This window comes from Ammospiza caudacuta, chromosome 11 (genome assembly GCF_027887145.1).
Source record: "Ammospiza caudacuta isolate bAmmCau1 chromosome 11, bAmmCau1.pri, whole genome shotgun sequence".
Lineage (NCBI taxonomy): Eukaryota > Metazoa > Chordata > Aves > Passeriformes > Passerellidae > Ammospiza > Ammospiza caudacuta.
The window spans coordinates 11733620-11748929 of NC_080603.1; the positions used below are offsets into that span (position 1 = coordinate 11733620).

At 40.9% G+C, this 15310-nt stretch overlaps 1 long non-coding RNA gene across 1 annotated transcript in view; it reads left to right on the top strand.

Moving 5' to 3' along the window:
• LOC131562707 (uncharacterized) overlaps nt 1-13680 on the top strand; it is a 34375-nt gene extending 20695 nt beyond the window's left edge. The window contains exons 2-3 of the long non-coding RNA XR_009275173.1: nt 3902-4028; nt 13293-13680. This is a non-coding gene — a long non-coding RNA (uncharacterized LOC131562707). The remainder of the gene's footprint in view (nt 1-3901; nt 4029-13292) is intronic.
• The last annotated feature ends 1630 nt before the right edge of the window (nt 13681-15310 follow it).

Here is a 15310-nt window from a genome sequence, read left to right on the forward strand (position 1 = left end):
CCTTTATTCATACAAAAGGTAGGAACAAATAAAATTTACTATCTTTTGTTGTATTTGGAAAGGAAAAGAGTCTTTTCTCTTGAAATAGAATTTGAAGTGAGAAGCAAGAGCCCTTCTCTGTTTCTGAAATTTGAATACTGAAGCAGTCTGAATTCAAGAGTTTTAATAAGGGCTATTGATAGCTCACCTGTCTTTGCAGGCTATTTCCCTGTTTAAACTCAAAGTCTGTTGTGTTTCTCAGCCATAAAAACATAAATAGTGGCTCCTGGTCCTGCATTCACCTCAGCAAAAGTGGCTTCCCCCAAGACTGCAGTGTGGCAGGCTTGCAGGGTCCCCTCATTCGCTGGCTTTACACAGGGACTTGCAGAAGACATTCTGTAGTCAATTTTAGTGAAAATAGAAGCAGTTCCTCCTGGGCATAGCTGCTGACTGTCAGCAGACTTATCATCTGTAGAAATGATGGTAGTGCTTTACTTGAGTTATGAGTGCAAGAAATCCCATGTAAACTTGGCCTGTTTGTCCCAAATGGAGAGAAAGAGAATGGATGACCTTTAGTTTACAGCACTTTTACCAGAGTCCTGTACTTTAACTCAGCCTTGAGTGAAGCTTTGGTCAGCCTTTTGCCTTTCTGCTCTAGCAAATCCCTGAAAACCTCTCTACTGCAGGATATCTTCCTGTGGTGAGGCTAAGTGTCTTTGGCAAGAGCACTCAGGTCTGAGAACTAAGCACAGATCCGTGAAGGGACCCAGAGGGGTGTGTGTGTCCCAGAGCAAATAGATAAGCTTGATATTTTGATGTCTGCAGGGCTACTGATAATTAAACAGAAAATGCATCTTGCAAAGGCAGCATCAACACACTGATGACACAGAAATATCAAGGCATCTTAGCCCAGGGTTATTAAAGGACTTGTGGCAGCAGAGCAGCTAGGGCCATATGAACTCCACAGGGAACAGGCTTCCTGCAAAATGGATTAATGTCTGCTCTAAGGAGGGCTGCTTAGTGTAGCCTGAGGTACTAAATCACTTTGAAAACCAGTCTGATGTACACACCAGCTACCTTAATGTAAGCTAACCATGGTTAAAGTGGTACAACTACCCAATGTAGACATGGCCTAAAGCAGTGCAATAAAATTCCCTTCTTTTCCAAGCCATTTGGGGTTGTGTTGGCAGGTAATATAATCCTGGAGGTGGAAAAACTACAGTATTACCAACTGAAACTGGGAGGGGAAAGTCAGTTAACAATATTGCAGAATCAGTAATTACCATACAATTCTCTCTGGTTCTGAAAAAAAATTAAAGTGAGAACACGCATCCTAAATCTCGGGGATTTTTTCATCCCTAAGAGCAAAGAATTTATTGTTAGCATGTGAGATATTTTTGCATAATTTATTTTGCAATGGGTTATTCAGACCTCTGAAGTGAAGCCTGTGTCCCTTGTTTCTCACTATATACCTTATTTTTCAACATGTTTCTGTGCTAGGAATCTGCATTTGGGAGAAAAAACTTAATGTACTTCACTATATATTTATAGGTTCATAAGAATTGTAAGTGGAAGTTTAATAACTTATTTCATTTTATGGTATCAGTTTCACGATGCTTTCTGCAGGATTGTATTTTTAATTGCTTGTGCAGTTCCCTGATGGGTTGGATGTCAGGGTTGCTTGTCATTATAATAAATCAATTAAATGATTGCTATTAATGATTATATAATGTAAGGGGGAAAAGGTATTTCTAGTCCTGGGGCACGTGTGTCTAGGGATGGAGAGGTTGCTGAAGACTCCCTCCTTTGCCAAGATAGTGTGAATATATTCTCATCTATCTTCAAACAGTAAAAGGGAGTAATAGGTTTTGGCAACATTACAGAGTGCATGGGATGTTTGCTCAGCTCCATAAGAACATGAAGATACTTGTGAGTATCATAAAAAATAAAAATTTGGCCTAGGAAAAAGTAATTCATGTCCTGCCAAAGTGTGATTTGCCATTTTGAAGCAAACATGGAGTGTTTTTTTCTTATTTTCACACTTCAGAGTTAAAATTAGGACACTATGGTTCATGTAACAACCATGTTCTGCCTGTATAATGTTCTGTATTACCAGCAAACTGTACTTATAGCAGACTCCAATGTTTATCTATTATTTTTCATTTCATATTTCAGTTATAACTGAATTAAAAAGCCTACACACCAGCAAGTCCAGCAGAGTACCTGCTCTGAGGTGGTCCTAGAAGCACAGATAGCTCATTGTATTGAGCTATCCATGCCAAAAAGGCTTGATGTCTCTGTGAACGTGGAGCCAGAGAACAGTGTCTATTCTTTTCTTATGAGAAATATTGATATTGAGCTTGAAGCATCTAAATCCCACTATTTTCCTTGAGAGATGTGAAAGCCTGGCTCAGTGAACTCTCAACAAAGTAAGGGCTGTTTGGGTAATACCACTGGTCATTAAAGTATAATTTTTCTTAATAGTGGGCTTTGCAGTAGATCATGAGGAAAGGAGTAGAAGAGAAGCACAGTCACCTTAAAGTAGTGCCAACTGCCTGTCATTCCTGCAAAGTTAAAGGGTGAAGTGAGAAATAAGGGCACATTTTGGTTTAGCTATGCAGTGGGTAATTGAGCTTATCCGTATTTGTGACCAGTCTTATATCAGTCAGGAAAAACTTCAGTGAGTAAACCTAAGGAAACCATCTTTCATTTAGTTTTATATGAATATTCTACAAGAAATAGCTCTAAAATAACGAAGGAACAACTGAGCTGATGGCTGCCTGCCAGTTGCACCACCCCTCTATTGATCCATCACTGCAAGACTTTGTGATCACATAAGCTCATCTGCTATTAACATTTCTAACCTGAGGTGTTTTGTATTAAGTGGCTTCCATAATAACAAAACAGTAATTGAAATGATTTCTTAAGAGTCTAAATTAAAAAGAAAACAACACTGATAATTACAGTATTTGAGGTTAATTACTTGGGGCTTGCTTCCTTTCATATGGTGTACATTTTGTGCTCTCTATGTGCATAAAAGGTGCAGCTTATGAACTTAACAAAGCTAAACTCCTTCCTTCTGATTTATATTTTCAATTCACTGTCAGACTGCATAGAAAAAATTCTGCTAGATTAGAACAGAGCCAGGAGAGAATGATGGAAACAAATTAACAAGCAACAAAAAGCAAGAGGACAAAAATCCTGTCAGGTTCACAGATCTGATAGAGAGTATGAATGAACCTTAATTCCTTATATGCTTTTTGACTCTGCATTGAGCTTGATGTTATAATACATCCTGATGTACTAAAGACAGTAGAGTGTATACAATATGGGAAACATCTTCCTCTGCAAGGGGTGTGTATTAGTTAAAGGGAGAGGTTGGGTTAAGCTGCCTTTGATCCTTCCAAAAGCTCTTTTGGATAGTAGTGAGCTTCTTTGGTTTGGATTTCTTCAAACAAGGGTTGCTCCCAGTATGAATCCTGAGATAGGAGCAGTCTGGTAGAAGTTGGAGACAGTTGGTTGTGCTGCAGTGTAACATTAATTACAGCTGTGCGAGAAATAAGGTTAAGTGGAAAATAAACACCAAGTCATGGATATGCTTCATTTTGTACCCTGTAAGCTGTATGCAGTTTGCATTACAAAATTTGGTGGGTATATGTAGCTCTACTTGTGATCGTGGCCTTATCTCTGTTCTAAAGCTTAGCTCTGGTACAGCTTTCTCATACATTTAGCAGTGTGTTCCAATAAAGTGGATGAGCAAGCTCATCAGGCAGTATTAATAGATTCTGCTCTTGGAGTTCATTATCAGCATGGCACTGACTCTGACTCCTCAGGGCTCTCTTGTCTGTTTTTACATTCCCTTTTGTATTTGCACATTCAGACTATCTAGATTTAGTAATTCACTGATGTATTAATTCTGCAGGTTGCTTTTGAGCTCTTTGTAAGTAAGACTGTCCAGCAGGAAGAAGCAAAACTGAAGTCAGAGGCAGATCTCCATGTGGAGATCATCTGCACTATCCTGGCAGGCTGCAGCTTTCTGTTCACATCAGGTATTCTCTATGGCAAATGACATTCTATTCAGGAGAGGCATCCCTAGCCTTTTAACCAGTCAGAGTAACTCTAGCACCCTTGCATCTGCAGTGCCAGGGCAACAGGTAGCAGCAGGCTGTGTCCTGGTGCCTGGCCAGCTATGTCAAAAGAGAAAGCACCAAACTCCTGTGATTTGTGTGCCTAGCCTGGCCCTCAAGCACTTCCCTGTTACCCAGGGGAAAACTGAACTGGCTGGGCTGCAAAATCCTGGACCTGCTATGCTTACTAAAGAGCTTCACCCCAGGAGACTGTTGTGTCTAGCTAGGTGATATATGGGAACATCAGGGTTTTACTGCCTGATGTATTCACAGAAGCTGGAAAGGTTATGACTTGCAGCCAATGAAATGATATGATCCTATTCTTAGTTTTATGTAGGTGATCAAATTTTAAAATAGGTACGTTCAGGCAAGGGACTACAGCAGCTAAATGCCTTCTTGCTTGACAAATGTGTGTGGCTTTGAAACAGAATCTCTGAATTTTGATGATAAAGTGTGCTTGCTGTTCAGTTTTAATTCTTCTGACCAGCCAACTAACAGTAAAAGTAAGCTTTTTTCCAGTCATCTAAGGGTGTTCTGTTTGAAGTACAGGTGAAAAATTGTTTTCTTTGGTTTACTGGGAGCTGTACATGAACAGTTACTATCGCAAGTCCTCTTTGCTAGTGAACAGCAAAAGGGCAGATTAAGCAATTTTTAGAGTTGTTGAGCTGAAATGGGAAGCAAAGAAGATGGGAATTTGTTTCCCTGCAGATTAAGAATTTGCATGTGGAAGTGAAATGGACCAGAACCACTGAACCCATATCATCAGGATTTGACTCTGCTTCACAGCTGCAGGGATGGATAGAGCTGTGGGTGATCTAACTCCAGCTACACTTACATAGGCATACATTAACAGCTCATCCCCTGAAGTCAATAGACTTTAATATAACACATTCAAATCACTGCTGAAGAGATAAACTCTGGCCCTATGGGTTCTATACACCCCTAGAGGGACTGGCTGAGTCCATTTTTGTATGGACTTTGACCTCATATAGCCCCACTGCCTTCATTAGGACCCCACAAATGTAATTCAGCAAAAAAAACATGTTTCCTGAAGTCCAGTCTATGAACTCAAGTTTCTGGGTGAGGTGGATAGGCACATGGTCTAACCCCTTTTCCAAAAATTGCATTTAACTCATCATGAAAACAGAAGACTTTGCTTTTGCCCACTGGTATTTATTATTTTCTGATCCTTTTACAGAGGAATTGGAGTTTTTCTTGGTGTTGCTCCTTAAAGAGTTTCCTTCCCCAAACTGGCATGCACATTTTGCATCTTTTAAAAAAAAAGATTTAATAGAACAGAGGGAGTTATTTTTATTTTATTTTTTACACTAAAATTACTACATTTGTTGATTTTTCAGAGTATTTCATACTCCCTTAAGAGATGAAAACTAGATCACCTCAGTTCTAATGATTATCAAATATATTTGCTCTTCTGTGATCCTAGAGACAACAAAACAGTTCAGTTAAATATTTATCAGACTGTTGTCATTAGAGTGATATTTTGAGTAATTCTCATCCACAAAAATGTGCTAATTCATAATGCAAAAATACTGTTCCATAGCTTTGTGTAAAAAGGGAAATACCTCTGCAAAGTTGCACCTGCCGCTCTCCCTGACAAACAGTGTGGGTGTTTAGTTTTGTTGGGGTTTTTTTACCCTTCTAACTCATGGACAAAATAAGGCAGAACAGGCCTTCAGAGGATCTGATTGCATTTTCCTGCAGCATATCTGTGGTATGCAGTTTCTCTAAGGAGCAATTTTACTCACATTTTGCTGTGTGATGCTCACACCTTTGCAAGGTGGTACTATCCACTGGGACTTTCTGCCTTGTTAATGGTAGGGAGCCCTTAGATTGCTGGAAGACACCAGAAATTTCAGCAGTCCCTTGTGCAGGGCTGACTTCCTCTCAGCTTGCATATTAAACCTATTTGCCTAAGATGATGGGATTTCAGGTTTGAAAAACACAACCACAACATTTCTGGGGTTTTGGGCACTGGCAGAAATCCAATGATAGATAAGATTGTTCTGGCTGGTTTAGAGAAGTGATATATTGCAGGACTCTCAGAATTGCATGTTTTGGCTATATGAGAGTAGGTGCATATTTTCCAGTTACATATTTCATTTTTGAAACATTTACATTGTATTTGCAGTCCCACAAAATCAAAAGTTTGGAGACAGAAAGAAATGCTGCATTTTGTTTTTTCAACTCTAAGCTGCGCACAGTCTGTATCTGTAGTTCTGGTTCAGTTACCTAGGAAACAGCTGTAGGATGGAATTTATTTATTCTGTCTGAATAAGTGTCTGTGATATATACATGAGGCTTATCCTGTTTATACCTGTGGAAAATCAGTGAATTCTTTTATTATTATGAAGCTGATAACAGGCAATTATTGTCACTATTTAAATGGTTAACAAAATCCTCTGTAATTCCCGAAAGAGAGAGGTGAAAGAACTGTTCAATTATGGTGTTGGGTCAGAGAGGAAAGCCCCAGGAGACCACAGCTGTCTGCAGCAAATGTGGACTGGAGTCCAACCCTTGCATAAAAGAGAGCAGCACACACATGGAGCATGGTGTGAACCAGGGCATGGGCTGCCCACAGCTCACCAAATCCAGAGGTACAGAGAAGCTCAGGCATGGGGTCAATCTCCTCATCCAAATCACACCCCAATAGCCAAGATACTGAGGTTGTGAACTTGGTCAGTTCTGTCTCTAGAGGGCCCTGTAAAACACCAGCTCTTGCAGGAAAAAAATCAGGCAGAAGTCCATGTGCTCTCACAAAATGACTTTCACCTTTGTCTATGCATCCTCACCATTCCCTTCCATGCCTAGTGTCATGCCACGTGAAAAGCTTGTGTTTCCAGGGTATAGGACATTGTCTGATTCATTCTAGCTCCCAGTGGGAGTCGTTACTCTGGCTCCTTGCCTCTATCTGCTTTGTTTATTGTTTTGACAAGAACACAGTGTGTTCCTGGAGTAGCTATCCCACTGTGCCCTGAGAACTTGGGGAAGGAAGAGATCACCAGCCTGTTCCTTATTCTCATCCTTCCTTGCTTCCCAAAGCTCCTAGCCGCGATAACCTGTACCCTTGGGAGACCAGTCTCACACAGCAGCACTCAAAGCAGTGTGTCCAGTCTGACATATACTGTAGGTTTCATGTTTTGTACTACCAGGAAAAGTTCAATGATAGACAGATTACATCCCAGGCTTCATACAGATTTTTTAACACAGTCATTGAGGCCTTGTTGGTAGCCCAAAGAGGACTCTTCCAGACCCCAAGGGTGACTCTGGGTAGTGGAGATAGCCATATGTGGGCTTGGAATAAAGCCGCTAAGTGAGGTTTTTCACTTCTGCTTCCCATTGCAATTGCTGTACAAAGGCAGAGCACGCGTGTCTACTTTTAGTACCTGGTGTAGTAGTGGCTGCACTGGACACCAGCAATTTCTAAATCAGGGTAATTTCAGTTTGATTTGGGACTCTGAGTCCCTGGGGCTGAAGCTGCACCTCCCACTCAATAGTCTGGCCAGCCCTGCTGAGCCTGCACCCTGTAATCAGCTTCAGTGCTGGTCCTGTGGTGGAGGTCAGGCTCTTGGCTGCACTGCTTTGGCCAGAATGTTGTCAAAAACATCTCATATTTTAGTTGAGTTAGATGGTACTGGGAACATTTCTGTGAATTGAAACGTTTTCAAAATAATTTAGCAATTTTAATAGTAAATCAGCCTTTGATTACTACCCACTCTAAACTCTCCCACAGGGTGCACCAGGTGCACCCCTATTCTAAGATAAGCCCAGCTGTGTTTTAGATTGGTGACTTTTATCCCTGTTTCATAAGCTGTGTTGTGATGCTGCTACTGCTAAGTGCAAAGAAGGCTGCTTGCTCTGCTCTGATTTATGCACCATGCAGTTCTGGTTTTAATTGGATTAAGCAAGAGGGAAGTAAAGGCAGAATGTGGCCATGCATTGTATTTACTGTGCATGTATCTCTATTGCAGTGTTTTAGTATTTCAGTCAAAGATGATAAAGTGCTTTACAAAGCTGGTAAAATCATGAGCCGTACATTATGGGTGGTAAAACTGACTCCAGTTAAGAGCATTTTCCAGTGTCACACTGAGTCAAGAGCAAGAAGAGTTTTCAAGTTATTTGAACTCTACAATCCCTCCTTTAATTGCTATATTATTTATTATAATTAATAGGCTTTTCTTGATACTACATTAGCATAAAGCAATCCAAACCACTCTCAGAAATTATTTTTAAAAGCACAGGAAACTGTTAAACTCATGGTATGAGCATGCAGGAAATTAAAGCATGTAAGAGGTTTATGAATTTAACAGATGGCAATCTTAGCCCTTGGTACATGTGATGCTTCAAGCTTTTGAGGATATTTATTTGAGAGGAATTCATTACACTGCTAGTCTGGAGAATTCCTAAGAAAATCTTGGTTTTGCCTCTAGATGGCTCACCTGGAGCTGCCATTGCAAAAATGTTATCCAGAAAGGAATTCCTACACTGTACTCTCATGATATAATGGCTTGCTTTTCCAGCAGCAATGGAGAGTCAATCATGCAAATGTATTATATCTGTGTAAAAACATTCTGCTAAATTGTTTTGTCTTTTGTAAGAACAAGAATAACAGATGGATTAAGGACAAGGCAGATTTATGAGTAAAGTAACTTTCTATTAGTCATTATCATGACTCACATCTAAAATATCTACAGGGAGGGCTGTCTTTCTGGCTATAGTAAACATTTTCCAGGTGCAGTCATGGCTGTGGGGTAGGTGATGTGTTATGCAGCAATCACATTGCTGTCTGTCTATTGTATTTCTGCCCCGTGAATAGAAAATGGCATTTTTCTAGAGGCAGTAGGCTATGATTACTGTATGTAGTCCTAAAACTCCAAAGCATATAAAATAATCATGGATAATTTGTGTTTAATTTAGCAGCAATTAAAAATATAAATTAACTTGGGGAAGGAGCTAACAAGTTTTACTTCTCTAACTAAACAATGTAGATCATAAAGACTTGTCAAAATCCAGATTAAAGTAGATATGTTATTTTGTCCATAATAATTCACAAAGAAATGGAAAAGGATAGCTGGTGGCTGAGATTACAGTGAAACCCACCCAGCTTTCATGAGCAGAATTCAGAAAGGGCTGTTTGCACATTGAAGCTTGCAGGTTTTGTGTAGTGAGACCTGCAGTGTTCGGGGGAGTCCCGTCCCAGCCTGCAGACACTGCAAATTGTATCTACAGTGCTCAGGAGATAGAGACCACACACCCAACACAAGTTACTGGGCTGTTCTGGGGCTCTAGTGTACCTCACTGGAGTCTCAAGCAAATTCCCCAATACCTTTATTCTGTATGCTGAGCATTTGGGGATTTTTTCCAAAGGTTTCTTTGGGGTAGGATGAAAATCAGCAGGAAAACCACTTACGCCACTCCATTCTTCTGCCTGCAATGGAGACTGGATCTATCTTTCATCTGCCGCACAGGAGCAGCCCCCGTTTTTCGGCGGTGCCCCGGCCGCTCCCGCCTGCGCATTCCACCTTTGTTCTGCAGGAGGAGCTCCCCTTGGCGTGGATATGTATTCCACACAGCAGGCGAGTGCGGGGCTGCTGAGCGCAGCCCTGCGCTGCAGCCTGGGGAGGAGAGCACTGCTCCACATCCTTCCTTGCATTTTAATCGTCCCGAGAAAGTTGAAATCTCCATTTTCTGAAATGGTGAGAGTAAAGAAAGGAAGAAAAAATAAAGGTCAGGTAATGAAGTGAGGATTAAATTAATTACTTTTTTTTTTTGTAGTTGTGCTGTTTAGTCACACTACTGTCTGTGTGGTAGATTAAGAGTGTAATCTGTAAGAGTGTAATCTCAGATTGTAGAGATGAGACTGGGAGATTCAGCAGATGCTTCTCGTGAATAACACGAGACATACAAGGATCATAACATATGCCCAGACTTACTGAACAGGACTGAAATGTCTTCCAAAGTCTCCTGCCTCTCTGGAGCATGATTTTTGGGGAAAAGCTTCCTAATATATGGTGAAAACTGGAAAGAAACATGAGAACAATATTCCTCACTGAAACATTGCTCCATCTCAGACAAATCGCTTACTTTTTGTAAGCAACAAATCAATTATCTCAAAAATTACATCTTGAGAAGATGTTAAAAATAGGTTGTGGCCAAATAGCTATTATGTACTTTGATAAATGTGTCCTTAGAAACAACACAAGTTTCTCAGGACAGTGTACATCTGTGTGCCTCTGTCGTGCCTCCTGGTCCCAAGCCTTTTTCCACATATGCAGAAATCTCACTGCCTTTTCTTGGATCCTGCACAGCCAAGCTCATTTGCTCCTTGGTATTCACCTCAAAAAAACTTAACTATCTTCCTTGACTCCACAAAAGGGCATTACATGCATTGCCCCCTGCACACATGATATGAAAGAGGCTGAGAATTTGTGCCACCCAAATGAGATGCTGAGAAACACCACACAAAAGTGATTCTGCTCTTGTGGATTTTTTCTGCTGGGAATTCCACTGAGATGTGAACTTCATAGTCTACTTTTGTGGTCTTTTCTGTGTGCCCAGTTCTGTAAATTACAGTAATAGGTACACTCTAGCTGGAAGGACAACATGTTTAGGAGAGGCCATTATTAGAAGAAATTCTACTTCTTCCCCCATTTCCCCAGCACACATCAAGCCTGAAATCAACCCAACCCTACTGCTCTGTGAAGAATTTGTCACAGTTCAGCACAATGGGCAAGCCCAGCTCAAGAAAACCCCAGAGCTACATTAACACAGAAACCAAATATGTGCTGCTGGGTGGTTGTGTGGAAAGGAGGGTCCCTTTAGGTCAAGGGCAAGGGCAGCAGCTGAGCAGAGATGTGACTGCCTGCACTGTCACTACTGTGCCTTTTGTATGTACATAAAACTTTGGTTTCCAGGGGTTTTCAGGCACAAAAGTCCCCCTGACACCCAAACAAATAATCAGAAATAAAAAACTCGTGGAGCTGTAGATAATAAAGCCAGAGAATGGCCATTCATAGAAATATGCACTACATCACTGCTCCTGACTGTGTGGTGATTCATCACCATTTCCCTTCTCTCGCCTTTTATTCTTTCGATTATTTTTGCTCAGGGATCCCTTAAACTCTTTCCAGCTAATTGTAGGTATGTTTTTGTTTGAAATGCTAGATCTTGGAAAAAGCCCCTTTCAATAGGAGTATTTCCTATAAGTAGGTCACTGCAGTAAAGGGGTTAGATGTGCAGCTTCTGCTTACAAGATGCTTTGCTTTCTAAAGCCCTTAATGCAGCTTTACAAAAAAAGAAAGGAAGGGTGAAAAAAAGATACCCATTTGTTGACCTTTGTCTGGTGCTGGGTAAAGTGTCTTTCTGACCAGTGCAAGAGAGACATTAAACCAGTGATGTACAGAACTATATTTGTACTCTGAATAAATAGACTAAAAATATCCCTTCAAACAGGGTAAGCTATAATTTTAAATTGTAGCACTTCTAAAGAGCTTTCACTGATATCAGACACTCCCAGGCTCCAAGCAGAACAGCCCTGCAGTTTAATCAAATAACTGTGAAACCATTGCCACAAAATTGTAACCAAAATGTTTGTGCAATGTTATGTAGCTACGGAAACAAACTTGGGCTTCTAGAATTACCTTCTTAACTGGTTCATAGCAATGGGCCTGTTGCAGAGTTTTGATGAAGTTATCTGTAAGGCTGGGAGATTTCTCCCCTAGCCCCAAAGGCAAGTAAACCTCATGTACAAGAAAGGGCTGGTGTGAAGTGTGGTTGGGGCTGGGACTGGTAAAGCAAAGGTTCTTTTGTGCATGCAAATACCGCATGTTGCTTATAATGGTATTTCTCAATTATTTTATTACATAACCTTTCTTTTCAAACCCACTTCATTCCAATTTTAGCTAGCTGGGGTGCAGATAAACATACAATTTTTTGGTCACTATGTATTGTGCATCTCAGAAAGCATGACATTGAAGTTACTAGATTTCTTATTTTTCTTTTTTTTAAATATGAATTACACTTATTTACAGAGGCTTTTTTGTGTTCTTCCCTACTAAGCTCCATTTAGGGTTTGTCAGGAACTTCTGGTATCTAGGAATGCTTGAGGATCAGGAGGCTCCTCCACCCTTTTCCTTCTCCTCCACCCCTCAAATTTTTGGTGACAAAACACCAAAACTATTTCTGCAGACTGCACTGTCCTGCTTTACAGTCTCCCTAAAACAGAAAAGTTTAGTGCAGATTTTTCATTTTCTCCATGAAAAAAAAAAAAAGTGAATATTAGATGGGCTATTAGTTTTCTGCTGGGGATAAAACAGGGCTATATTTTGGATGAAAGCCACTTTTTATGTACTAATAAGCAGTTACCAAAAGTTAAATATTCTACCATTCAGTCATGCTGGAGATGAGTGTCAACAGTATGCTGCCATTTCTTTCTCTTTTCTTAATCTGACAAAATGTCATTAGTATCTATTGAAATATTTCTGTGTGTATGGGGGAGGTCGGAAAAAGACTTGCATGCTGGTGTGAGAATAATTTTGGATTGTGTCTATTAAAGAATCTGTGTTTGGGATGAAGAATATGCAAGTTTGAGAGTTGTGGCCATGGTGGTGCTCCCGTGGGCAGGTGGGGAAGGGCAGCACAGTCCCTGCCCTGCCTGGCCAGCTTCCAGGGGTTGTGGTGGCTCAGAGCTGGAGCTGGTGGCATGCAGTGATCAGGAACTGCCTCTTGTTGCTCACTTCCAAGAGAGGCACCAAGCATGGGTGACTCTTTCTGGTCACAGCTCAAGCTGTAAAACACAACACTCAGGTTTACTTTCAGTCTTCTTTATTATTCACTCTTTGGAGGCTGTATTTCTGTTACCTGCAAAAAGTATGGATGTAGCTGCTTAAACTCTACAACCAAATCCCCTGTGACAGAGCCTTGCAAGCCATCTGCTTTCAACAGACAGAGAAAACAACATGCAGCATTGTTTCCAGAGACAATTTTTCAGGTAAATGAGATACCTGAGGGTCACCAGGCTCCACTCTCCTTTCCTGTCCTCAGAGGATCATATATTCATGTCATCCCTTCTGCTGTAGCTTTAAGCAAGTGTCAAAGAAAAAGTGCTTGGTTATACTTACTTCTTACCTCAAGAAAGCAGGTCATGGAATTTTTCTCTTTCTCTCCCAGCAACACAAATACTAAACATCACAGCCTCTGGAAGGCAGGGCAAGGTGGGGAGCTCCAGGGAAATCAAGTTTCTGCAGGAGTTCTGCAGATGGGGAGGCAGAAGAAACTCTTAGCAGAGCATCAAAAAGTGAGCCAACAAACTTCTGTCTGTACTCTGAACTCAGTGGTGACTACTGGGCAGACCCTGCAGTACTTGTCTCTCTCCACCAGCCAATCCTGCCAAGGAATGCAGACTTGAGGAGGACTATGAATCAATCCAACCCAGGAGATCAGGCAAGCCTGGCTTGGGACAGAGGCTCCTGATGTTATTCAATGCCAGGGACCTGTCAGGAAGGTGCATGACCTGGGACAACTTCGCCACTTGTCCATAGCTAGCTGAGAAGGAGCCACGGAGTGAAAGCTGAAAGCAAACATCAGGGCAGCTGCAGTAAAACCTGAGATAGCAACTACTCAGCAAGGATTATATCTCTCTATTCTCCCTTCTAAATCCATTTTTCTCATTTCTGCCAGCAAGGGTCAACCACAGTTTATTTCAGTCTGGAAGAAACCAAACCTTTCCTTCTCAGTTAGAGAAGCTGCAGATGCAGGTCGCTCTGGACCCAATGCCAGAGCTCTCAATGCAGTGCTGATACAAAAGTCCAGCAATGCTGATAGAGGCCCATCAGTTTCAGCATGCTCTGAATATGAATGTGCTCTAAATAGAAATGTTTGTCTCCTTCACTTCAGATGTGGAAATCCAACAACTGGGGCATAATCCAGAAAAAGTGTGTGAGGAAAGAATTGTGTTTATGGCCTCTGCAAACTCATTTTGATCAGTCATGAAATTAAAGCTCCTAAACTATGTGTAAGCCTGCCAATTTCATATGGTAAACTTCAAGATTTAGATATTAACATGACTGTTTTGCAAAGCTGAAGTTAAGCATTAATTCCCAACCAAAGCATTCAATTTCTGAATCAGGTTCCCAAACAGTATATAGCCGGGGTTTTTTCCTTTTATTTTTTTTTTTTTTGAAAGATTTCAGGAGTGGCTGTCTTGTGATTATGGAGTTTAAAATTCAGATTTTCAAGCTTTCTCTGCAGACAGAACCAGAAGCTTGCCTTTTCAAACATCTAATCTGTAATTCTCATAATAAGTCTAGGATTTTAGACATTGAAGAGAACATGAAATACTGTCAGATTTGTGATAACATCACAAGAGCTGCCGGTGCTACTTAAGCCTGCATTTACTTAGTTTTCCTATGAACACAAATTATGGGATATTCCTAAGGTGCTCCTGGAAAGTAGAACTTTGCCAGGAGAATGCTGTGCCATATACGGTGTTAATATTCACAATGGTTGCCAATTTCAAAATTGGTTGTTAGTCTCAATAAATAAAGTACTTAGAGCTTGGTTTTTTTGTTGATATGAACACCCAGATTGCCACTGATTTTAGACACAGTTTTGATGATTTTTGCTTCTAAAACCATACTCAAATTGGCTTTTTTATAACAAGAGCATCAGAATAACTGTACTGAATCAGACAAAAGGTGTCTCCTAGCTCATTTGCTGTTTCTGACAGTGGTCAACAACTACACTAAGAGCAAGGCAGGCACACTTCAATGATGCATTCTGCCAGCCTCCAGAAACAGACTGGGAACTTCGTGAGCCACAGCAGCACCAATTAATTTTATGGCCCATGGTGGATTATTCTCATACTGGAATCCTTGTCAACTTCACCTGTGTTCTATTGCACACTGTGTGAAGAACTTGCTTTGGTGTTCTGAGCAGGCAAAGGTGTGACCTGTCACTATCACAGAAGGCATGTCAAGGATCATGGATTCCTCTACTCTTCTGGAACATTATAATGAAGATTACTTAGGCAGATACTAATTTTTCATACAGGGTTTGGAATCCCTTTGGATCAGCTGTCTTCAGCTTTAGGTCATCTTCTCTTGACAGCTTTCACTGAAGTCAAAGACAAGCTGGAATCATCGGGCACCATGGGTGTGGGTAGACTGGGACACACAGATGAAGCACTG